Below are 12131 nucleotides of genomic sequence, written 5' to 3'. Positions count from 1 at the left end.
TGCAGCCTCCTCTAGGTTACTATTCTCAACTGTAGATTCATAAAGTTTGTATGCTGAGGAAGATTTTATATGGACTCAAGCAGTCGCCTAGGGCATGGTTCGGGAACTTTTCTCAAGCCTTAAAGAATATGGGGTATACACAAGGTAATGGTGATCACACTTTGTTTGTGAAACCGTCTCTATCTGGTTGTATTGCGGTTCTACTTGTGTACGTAGACGATATAATCATTACAGGTGATGATGTGGAATAAATAGAATCTTTGGGTAATGGACTAGCTGAAGTGTTTGAAGTGAAATCACTCGGTAAAGTAAGGTATTATTTGGGTATTGAAGTAGCATACTCAACAGATGCTATCTTTATCTCTTATTGAAAGTACATAACTTGTTTTAAGAGACAGGAATGAGTGCTTGTAAGCCATCTGCAACTCCACTTGAATTTAATACAAGTTTGGAATTAAGTGAAGAATCGCCTCTTGTAAACAGGGAGAGATACCAGAGATTAATTGGAAAACTTATCTACCTGAATCATACAAGGCCAGATATTGCATTTGTTGTTGGACTTTTAAGTCAGTTCATGCACAGTCCTAGAGAACCGCATTGGCAGGCAGCATACAGAGTGTTATCCTACTTGAAGGGTACTGTACGATATGGGCTAGTGTCCAAGAAGGGGTGTGAAATGAACTTGGAGATGTATACATACTCAGATTATGGCGGCTCTCTCATTGATCGTCGTTCTACTACAGGATATTGTACATTTCTTGGTGGAAATCTGATTACACGGAGGAGCAAGAAACAACCCGTCATTTATTTATCAAGTGCAGAGGCTGAATACATGGCATTGAAAAAAGGTATATGTGAGGGGATATGGCTACAAGTTATTTTAGATATACAAGTTATTTTAGACATACAACAAATTGAACCAATTAAGATATATTGTGACATCAAATCAGCAATTGATATCTCTCATAATCCCATACAAAATGATCGGACAAAGCATGTGGAAATCAACTGGCATTTCATTCGGGAAGATAGATCAGAACCATCCAGCTACAGTATGTACCCCCCACTCAACAAGTGGCAGATCTACTAACTAAGGGTCTACCTGGAAGTACCTTTCAGCAACTCATCCAAGCTGGGAGTTTGAAACATTACCTACCAGCTTGAGGGGGGGTGTTCGCTATTGTTATTTTTTTTTGTATTTTTTCTTATGCATTGTATGGTCCATTATGATAGGCCCAATACGATGCAGCCCATACTAATACCCTATATAAGGGTACGTGGGTTCTGGTTAGTGGTAAGTTGGAAAAGTATTTTGTGTCTCTTTCTCGTGTCATCTAGGGCTTGTAAGCCTGGAGTTGTTTCCACGTTCCTGCGTAGGAACTTACAGTTAATTAATAAAGTTGGTTAATAAATATTATAGAGACTTTACAGTCATTAACTAGATTGATTCAGGAGCCTAAAGGTTTACACACATGAAATTAAATAATGTTGGAATATTAGCAAGGATTTTTATGAAAATTTTCTAATAATTTTAAATAGGGGGCACCCATTTTAAGTGTGCATGCCAGCCATATCTGTTCCCCCTTCTTTCTCTGTTTTCTCTACTCACTCCACAAGTTCTTCTTGATGGTGAGGACATCCAATATTCTCCTAGTCACGTGGATATTTTTAGAGGCCAAGCAAGTGAACGGCTTGAAGAAATTCTACCTAGAAGCATGTCACAGGTAGAACAAATTCCGTACAAGAGATCAATTTTGAATTGATTTCAAGGTTCCATTGCATTGGAAAGTTATTTTCATGCACCGAACCATAGCCCACAATGCAAAATCATAGAGTTTCTTCCGAGTGTTCCCTTTGGTCAATATGTTAGATGGAGTAATGGTTACTATAAGTAGGAAATATAATTTCTTGAATAAAATAAAGTAACCAAGGATAACTTACCAACTCATAAAGTATCATCATCATTGGTGTCGTCATTAGAGGTTGAGTACTGGTCGTGATACCAAAACCATGCTCACAACATTATCAACATCTCAATGCCCTCTATGTCAAGGTGTGATCTGCGATATGTTAGAGGCCTCAACTAACAAAGAATAGTTGTTCCATTGTGCACTTGTCGGGGTCATGACAAGAAATTCTAGTGCAATATTGAAAAAAAAGGAGTTATAATGTGCCAACTTCCTTCCACCATCTCAAGGGAGTATTTTCATCATCTCTTCATAGGATACTGAGGTACTTATTGAGCTCTTACCTGGTCATTGAGCATGGTCTATGATGATGGATTGGTTGCAAAAACTAGAGCATAGAGGTAACACTTGTCCAATTTGAGAATCATCATTGCCCTTGTTTGGAGCTGATGTAGTCTCCAAGAAACCACCTAGACAAGTGAACACATTCTGGTGGCATGACAGATCCATTATTTCTAATTTTGAAAAAGGATCCTATAATTCATCATTGGCAAAGGCTCAATTTGTATTAAAGCAATATCGAATAGTGGATGAGCTTGATAAGTCGAAATTTAGTGGTTAACCTAGTCGATGTGTAATTCCTACACTTATGCAATAAAATATATAATTAACCCTAATTCACTTATTACTGAGTAAATTGGTGAGTAAGGGGTCGAAACACAGAGAAAAGCTTTGTGATTAAGATTGATTTTTAGAAAAAAATAATGACTAAGAAAAATTTTAAGATGAGAGAACGTGGAAAGAAGAGATACTAGATGTATGTAGTGATTTTAATTATTTTAATTTATATGTATAAGTTCTTAATTCTTACTCATATGAATTATGAACTTATAACAGAGATTAGGATGGTATTAAAATCATGGAGAGAGAAATGAATGGATGTGATGAAGAAATCCTAATTAGGGGTTTCTAATGAAAACCCTAATTAAGAATTAATGGTATAAGCTTTTAATCCCTACTCATAGGGTTTAAATGCTTATAACAAGGAGTGGAAGTGATTAGAAAACGTGAATGGATGGAAAAGATGCAAGAAATGAAATGAAAACCTAATAAAATGTTGACTTAGCTCTTCCTTTGGTGATGCTCCCTAGCATTAATCTCCCTTCATGAGCTCGTATATTGCGCCCGGTGCCATGGTGTGTTGCAGCAGACACGAAGGTAGATCAAGAGAGGGAAGGAAGTCACTTTAGAAAGAAGAAAATACCTAAATTGGCACTCCAAAACCTTTGTTTCACAAGGTCTCCCAAATGGAGAAAAACAAAAAGAGTACAAGTCATTTTTTGGACTTCTGCAACTCTATTTAGAGGGGCCACCAATCCATTGGAAGAGTGGGAAGAGAGGAAACTACCAAAAAAATTTCAGCCACAAACTCCTCTGAATCAGAAGTTATGACCCTTTTAAAATGCCTCAATTTCCTATTTTTTAGGATTTTTTTGAATTTTTATGAATTTTTTGGCCATTTTCTTGATTTTTGATGTCCGGATAGATCCTCAGCCGTCGTATCGTCAGATCATCAAGATCGAGATTGATTTTGGCTGTCGGATGCTCATCTTTAAGTGCGGGCTCTTTTCTGGTCATCGGATTTGCTTCCCTTATGATCGGATCGGTTGTGGACCGTCCGATCAGTGTGCCCCTTTGATCTGCATAAAAATACAAAAAAGGAGGAGGTGAGCTTATCTCCGAGATCCTGATCCAATGGCTCTGATGTTGCCACGTCTCGCATTGCTGCAAATGGAGTTAGTCCCATATGGAGAAATTTCAAGAAAATTGTGGTTATAAAAAGTGAGACATATGTTAACTATTTGAAATTAACACACACACGCGCCCCCCGCTCCTCTAATACACGTACACATGTGCACACATGTGTGCCCCATCAGCATCAACTATGCTCCTTATGCGCTTACATGGCACGCCACGTAGGTGCACGTGTCGCGTCAGCTTGGTAGTTACTGGGCCCCTTTTTGCAAATTTAACCTGAAAACACTTAGAAAATATTCAATAAATCCATAAAAATTCCGAAAATTCAAAATTAAAAATCTTTTGATTTACAACTCCTTTTTACAGGAAATTCATCACCAATTCAATTCTTTTTAAATCTATTTTTCACTAAAATCATAAACACACCAAAATATCATCATTTAAATGTAGAAAATGGTTATTCGGTTAATTTGTTTGTTTTTGGTGAAAATTACTAAAAATGCATGATAACATGCATAAATTAGCTTAATTATGCTCTAAAATGCATGAAATAAGCATGAATTGTCATACTTATTTGCATGTTATCAGAGCTTCACACACATTTCAACCAATGCTGTCTTTAACTCATCCCTCTACTCCAAGGGAAGTAATTCGCTTGAATTCTACAAAGCATATACAAGGTGGTTTGTGAGTGCAATGACTAATGTTGTGACCTCAGTGATCAATACTTTATTTGTTGAGCAAACAAATTCTGAACCATTGCACAATGGATATAGGATGCCCACATATTCATCAAGCATGACACCATATTCAAGGATGCCCACATATTCATCAAGCATGACACCATATTCAAGGATGCCCACAAATTCATGTTAGTCTTACAAATATTTTAGTCCTTCTTCGGTGTCGAGATGAACCGTAGAGCCATATTGTCAAGCACTGCTCTCTTGCCCTCCAACATATCAAGCATGGAGCTCCAACTTATTGGGCAGTTGGCTTGTATTTTATTTAATTTGTCATTTAGTTTTTTCCCAAAGGCCAACATATTTCTCCATGTGTTAAGTGGAGCCCTAAATGGCATTAACAATGACTCTTACATGAGTAATTGCTTCTCCTAAAGGCACAAGTTTGGATGCAGCACTGGCATCCATGGGTGATTCAAATGGTTGTTTGATGTATGTTGGTGCATCCATACTTTCTGCTCATTATAATGGATCACGTTCTTGTTATGTTAATGATGATCATGAGGATGATGCATGCATGAATGCTATGTAAACTATAAAACATCAAAATAAGTTGACTGAATGTCCAAGATAAAAATTACAAGTGAAGGCAATATCTATAATATCTAGTTCAAAGAATAATGCAATTTAATAAGGGGAATGAAAACTTTGAAAGGCAAAATAAATGCAGGAGTCACATTCGTATTTTGTTACTGATGATCATGAGGATGATGCATGAATGATCATTTTTTATAAAATAAGTAATGAAAAAGGTTTAAATGTTGTTTCTAAATAGATAATGGAAGAGAATAAATGACGTGAAAACAAATAGTTGACATAAAAAAATCTAAGCTTTAGAAAGCCAACGCTATATGGATTCAAATAAGGATACGAGGATTCAATTCAAAAAAATAAGAAGAATATGAAACACCCCATTTCATTCAATACAATGATATCTGAGATGATACCAAACTTCACATAAGTCCTGATGATTTGGCACATTTAAATCTTAATTTTTTATGTGTCTACCAAAATATGCCTATATGGAAGGCCAATCAAAAATCTAGATGGAAGATCCATCATAAAATAAATACTACAGTCCATCATTGATATAATGATAAATAAGGGCATTATCCCAATTCAGAAAGTCAAATGATAGAATTGAACTTTCAGCAGAAGACATAATTACTTTTCAACCGAAGACATAATTACTGTAAATATGTGTACTCTAACTATGTGTTCTTGATGGAAAGAAGTGTAATTTTGTGTTCTGTAACTAAGTCTTCTCGATGCAAATGTGTGATTGCATCAAACTTGGTTCTTTGCATCATCAAAGAACTGCCTCCTCAATGAGAATATATGGTCCCCAATTATTTGAGCCATAGACAAAGAAATCTTCCATTCTAGAACATTTCCCTTTACTCCTATCCTTCCATTAGTTATCAGTGCTACCATAACACCTAATTCACAGATATATATATATATATATATATATATATATATATATATATATATATATATATATATATATATATATATATATATATATATATATATATATATATATCAAACTTTCCAGAAAAATTGGCATACTCTAATGAAAATACATCAGCAGGAAGGAGTAAGAATTTGAAGATTTTCCCCAAGTTTTGCACACAATTATTGCAATGATATAGGGCTTAAACCGACGAACTCACTCAAAAAGCAAGATAGTGGGATATGAAACCACTCACTCCTTTGTAATTGCTAGGACAAGAGCCAAGAAAAGCCCTCCAACACACTTAGACCCGAGAGTAAGCCCTTCAACAAGCAGAGCCAATAGCGGTGAGAGCAGAGAGGTCTGAGAACTGAGAGAAGCCAAAGCTGCATGGTTTTGGACGAAGCTATTAAAACTGGGACTCAAGACGAGACAAAAACCATCACAAACAGTCTCGTGCCCTCGTCATAGACGATGGTGTATTATCCCCCCCAAGGTACTTAAATAAGTTTCCTTCTTTTGAGTTCTCTTTCTTTATGAGGGAGTGTATTTACTCCATTCAAACCTATGGTATCCAAGATTCATAATTGAGTCATTGAATAAAAATTGCCTCTAATTACTTGATTTGCTGACATAGATAGGTCTGCCATTAGTGTCTAGATTTAATATGATGAAGCAAGCAGTCAACATATTTATTCGGGAGGGGGCTATTTGTCAACAACAGTCTAAACATGAAAATGAAATATACTTGAGGCTTATTTTTGAAACCATAACACATACCTGAGGTAATTTATTATTTGGATTAAGATTTAGGTTTGGATAATTAGTGTGAAATAAACTATTGTCCGATTACATAATGCGAAAGGCATACATACTTAGCAATCAAATCTACTAAGTCCTCTCCAGGTTTCTCATTCTCCATGTTTTGTGAGGGAAATATTGAAGTGCAACTCAGATATAATCTTACGTCTTCCCGAATAAACAAGTTCATCCAGCGTATCTCTATATCTCTCTCTCTCTTTGTGTCTCTCGTACCACACATATCATATTAAGACCATTTCATCATGATTACTCTCACATGAGATGTGAGGGAAGAAACTATTACAACATCATCTTAATCTATCCTCATGTCACAACAAATCCTGCCAAAACCAATTCATCATCATCATTCTCATCTCTCTCCCACTTTTTCTTTCTCTTGCAATCTGAAGAAACTGGTTCATCATTATCATCATACCTCTGTTTTTGCTCAAAGAAATGACATCAAGCCAAAAACACATCACCATCATCTGTAGGTCCTAATTGTCGTAGTTCACACAATAACCGAGAGAAACTATAACATCATGATTGTTGTCCTCTTTCTCTGAGAGAACATGATACCTGATGAAACCAAAGTATCACGGTCATCATCACCTCTACATGACTCTGTATCATAAAGAGCACACATCATCGCAAATAGCTCACCATCACCATCACCATCATCATCACATTTAATTGATTTTCTCCCCCACCCCCTAGAAGAGCACAGTGCATTCTAAAATAATTAGTTTCTCATCATCATCGTCACTCTCTTCTATCTTGGGGCAAAGGACACCATGATGAAATCACATCATCATTGTCATCATCATCATCGCTTTCTTCTCTCTTAGGGCAAATGACACCATGATGAAACCACATCATCATCATTCTCTTCTCTCTTAGGGCAAAGGACACCATGATGAAACCACATCATCATCGTCGTTGTCATCATCATCATCATCATCATCACTCTCTTCTCTTAGGGCAAATGACACCATGATGAAACCACATCATCATCATTCTCTTCTCTCTTAGGGCAAAGGACACCATGATGAAACCACATCATCATCGTCATCATCTCCGTCATCATTAGCGTCATCACTCTCTTCTCTTAGGGCAAATGACACCATGATGAAACCACATCATCATCATTCTCTTCTCTCTTAGGGCAAAGGACACCATGATGAAACCACATCATCATCGTCATCATCATCAGCATCATTCTCTTCTCTCTTAGGGCAAACGACAGCATGATGAAACTACATCATTATCATCATCTTCTCTCTTCTCTCTTAGGGCAAACAACACCATGACGAAGCTACATCATCATCATCATATTCTCTCTCCTCTCTTAGGGCAAACGACAGCATGATGAAACTACATCATCATCATCACCTTCTCTCTTCTCTCTTAGGGCAAACAACACCATGACGAAGCTACATCATCATCATCATATTCTCTCTCCTCTCTTAGGGCAAACGACAGCATGATGAAACTACATCATCATCATCACCTTCTCTCTTCTCTCTTAGGGCAAACAACACCATGATGAAGCTACATCATCATCATCATATTCTCTCTTCTCTCTTAGGGCAAACGACACCATGATGAAACTATATCATCATCATCATCACACCATCCAGAACGACTATGAGCTCATCATCCCTCCCATTCCTCAGACCTCCAACCCAAGATCTGCATACACCAGATTCAACACCCCATAAATTGGCCCAGAGAGATCATGAGACTTGCCTGCAGCGAAGAACGCGTGCACCTCCCCGTCCACCTCGATCGAGCTCCGGCCCGGTGTCTTCCTCACTCCGCCTTCCCTCATCATCGTCCTCGTCCTCTTCACCCCCTCCCACTCTCCACCACCTGCACAAAGACTGGACAAGAGCACGTAAACCCCGCTGTCACTCTTATCCATATCCAGCAGCCTCCTCCCCACCCTCTTCCCCAATTCCACCTCCCCGTGCACTCTGCAGCCGTGAAGCAGAGCGCCCCACGCCGCCTTCTCCGAAGCTTCCGGCATCGCGTCGATCACGCCCACTGCTTCTTCTAGAAGCCCGGCTCTCGCCAGCAGACCCACCATGCATGCGTAGTGCTCCGGGGAAGGCCTCAGAGAGAAGACAGCTTCCAATTCTGAGAAATGCCGAATTCCTTCTCGGGTCAGCCCGCCATGGCCGCACGCGGCGAGCACGCCGACGAAGGTGACTTCGTCAGGCCGCTCTCCCGACACCTTCATCCTCTCAAACAGGATCAGCGCGTCTTCGCTCCGGCCATGGATGGCGTGTCCGAGGATAATTGAATTCCAGGTGACGAGATCTCTCTCCTCCATCGCCGAGAAGAGCTCCACCGCCTCGTTGATGGCGCCGCACTTTGCGTACATGTGGATGAAGGCGTTGCCGAGGGACGTGGTGAGCTGCAGCTGCTTGAATTGTACAAGGCGGCGAGCTCGGCGGCCGGCGTCGAGGCGGCCGGACTGCGCGCAGGCGGAGAGGACGCTAACGAGAGTGGCTTCGATTGGATCGACGCCGGAGGACTGCATCTCGGAGAAGAGATCGAGGGCGGCGTCAGGTTGGTTGGACTGCGCGTAGCCTGCGATCATGGCGCTCCAGGAGACGTCGTTCTTTACGGGAGTTTCGTCGAACAGTTGGCGGATTTGGCCAAGGCATTGATCAAGCTGGTGTAGGAGAAGACGTCTTTGTTCTTCCCCATCGCGGTGAAGATGCTTCTGGCGGTCTCGATACTGCCGGATTTCCCATACATGTCGATCAGAGCGTTGAGGAGATTGGTGCTGAGATTCATGCCATTCCTTAGAGCAAATCCGTGGACGGATTTCCCCAAATTCAAGAGCTTCGTCTTCGAACAAGATGACAGAACAGAGATTAGAGTGATCTCGTTGGGATCGGTACCTTTGGTAGAAACCATGTCTCTGAAGAACGCCAGAGCCTCGAGAGGACGCCCTAATTGCGCGTGCCCGTCAACCATTGTTGTCCAAGAAACCACGTCTCTTTCGGTGCTCCAGAAGAACAAATTCTTGGCAGACGAAAGGAATCTGAATCTGAGGTAGAAGTGCATGAGAGCGTTGCGTACCAGCAATCCGAGATCAAACCCTAGCTTGCCGATGAGACAATGGATGGATTCTCCGTGAGAAAGAGACTCGCAGGCTTTCAAAACGAAGACGAACGTCCGGTTGTCGACGTCGGCGTCTTTTCTGAGCATTCCTCGGAAGAGATTAATGGCTTCGGCGGAGGATCTACGCCAGTGGAAGCATCTGATCATGACATTCCACATGAAAGCGTTGGGGTTTGAGATCTGAGAGAAGATTCGGCAGGCGTAGATCAAATCGCCGGAATCTGAGAGCGCGCAGAAGGCCAGGAGCCGGCTAGCAGGGAATTTGTGTTCAATCATTCCCGATATAACCATGCGAGCTTGGATCTGCTTCAGATCTTGCATCGATCTGCAATTTTCCAAGATGGAGAGCAAAGGATTCGTGATAATCACGCTTGTGCGACTCCATCCCTGCCTCGGAGACGAAGAACATGCGAATCCGGCGATGAAAATGGAGGTTAGGGTTTGGTAAGAGCCCAATTTCCGCAAAGTGGCATCGAGCGAGATGCCGAGGAGGCCACGATTTCTCATCTAGATCGAGCCGCACGATCAAATATCTTGATTGATTCAACTCCATTCGCAAAAATCGCTACGATCTTTGGCGATCTTCCATGACTTCGATCTCCGGAAGAACGACGAAGGACCAGGTTTGAATTCAAAATCTAGGGTATATATAGAGTTTTGACTGATGCTATCCGTCATCCGTTCCGGCAAGCGTTATCGGGCACCCTACTGGCTATCATTCAAAAAAGGATGACGGATAGTCTCCCATTTAAACCCAATTCGTCATCCGTAATCCTTTCACACCTTTTCTATGCTTACCTGCTGTATATATATACTAGTGTGGCCCCCTCTCAATGCTCACTTGGGGTAGAGAGAAATTTCGAAATTCTTAAAAGTAATTCTTAAGTATTAATGCAACGCCCGCAATTTCAAAAATTAAATTTGAATTGATCTTCTAACCGAATTCTTAAAAGGGAAATTTGAATTCTGTGTCCGATCAGATATTCGAAAACTAACTTAAAATTGCTCTTCTGAGAGCATTTTCAAAAACGAAATTTAAATTATGTCCGATTGAAATTTTGGAAACTAAATTAGAATTGCGCCTCTGATCAAATTATTGGAAACAAAATTTGAATTGCTACCCAGATTGCATTCGAAAACAAAACTTGAATTGCTCTTCTGATCGAATTCTTAAAAGGGAAATTTGAATTACGTGTCCGATCGGATCTTCGAAGACTAACTTGAAATTGTGCTTCTCAGAGCATTTTCAAAAGTGAAATTCAAATTATGTCTGATCCAAATTTTAAAAAATAAATTTGTATTGCGCTTCTGATCGAATTGTTAAAAATGAAATTTGAATTGTGTGTCCGATCGGATCTTCAAAAACTAACTTAATATTGCGATTCTAAGAGCATTATCAAAAACAAAATTTAAATTATGCCTGATCAAAATTTCGGAATCTAATTTTGAATTGCACCTCTGATCGAATTATCAAACACAAAATTTGAATTGCTACTCTGATCGCATTCGAAAACAAATTGAATCCATAAAGAAATCGAGAGCGTGCCGGAGGAGGAGCCTTGAGCAATTACAAAGCTGCGGTCTCGTCGCTAACCATAAACTGTAGATAGAGCAAGGAAAAATGGGTGGGGGAGAAGAAGGAAGCGGTGGTTGATTTGAGGATGATGAAGACCGTGGTTGAATTCTTTAGAGGCTGCTCAAAAGTTGAAAACAAATAGTTGAAAACGAAAATTGAAATGCGCTTTTGATCGAATCCTCGAAAACGAAATTAAAATGCGCTTGTGATCGAAATCATAAAAAACAAATTTTGATTTGCGTTTCCGATCGAATCGTCGAAAACTAACTTTGAATTGCGCTTCTGATCGAAATCTCGAAAACTAAATTTAAATTGCACTTCTGATCGAACTATATACAACATGAAACATGAAACGTATGTTTAATCGAATTACTGAGAACAAAATCTGAGCACTCTCACCAGCCATTAAAGGCTCGAAGAAGAAAAGGAAGAAGAAGATCTCGATCTTGATCTCTACTCTGTGATCTTCTTCTTTGATCTGAAAGAGTTTTTGTTGGTGGCCGGCGATGAAGAACAGTCGCTAACTCAGAATGTCTTTCAAGAAGCGACGGTTGATCGTTGGTCTTTCGCTTCCGGTGGTTATCTCCGTGATTGTGCTCTTCTTGTTCTTGATCTTTGCATTGGTATCTTTCTTCAGCCCTCTGCTCGTCGATCAGACCGCCTTCCGTGGTAGGCTCCATTCCGTCTCGCCGATAATGGTAAATACGTACTCGGTTTTTTATTTTCACTCCGTGATCGCGACACATTGGGACTGT

General features: G+C 40.0%; 1 pseudogene across 1 annotated transcript; it reads right to left on the bottom strand.

Moving 5' to 3' along the window:
- Positions 1–3108: 3108 nt before the first annotated feature.
- LOC144711309 (pentatricopeptide repeat-containing protein At2g22410, mitochondrial-like) lies at positions 3109–10639 on the bottom strand (annotated as a pseudogene). Its single transcript, XR_013583520.1, has 3 exons — positions 8415–10639; positions 6121–6250; positions 3109–3941 (listed from the first exon to the last, which is right to left on the bottom strand). The product of XR_013583520.1 is annotated as a pentatricopeptide repeat-containing protein At2g22410, mitochondrial-like (transcript).
- Positions 10640–12131: the final 1492 nt, after the last annotated feature.

Source organism: Wolffia australiana, chromosome 13 (assembly GCF_029677425.1).
Source record: "Wolffia australiana isolate 7733 chromosome 13, ASM2967742v1".
Lineage (NCBI taxonomy): Eukaryota > Viridiplantae > Streptophyta > Magnoliopsida > Alismatales > Araceae > Wolffia > Wolffia australiana.
The sequence above is the reverse complement of the archived record's forward strand: the minus strand, read 5'-3'. Positions and strand labels throughout refer to the sequence as shown.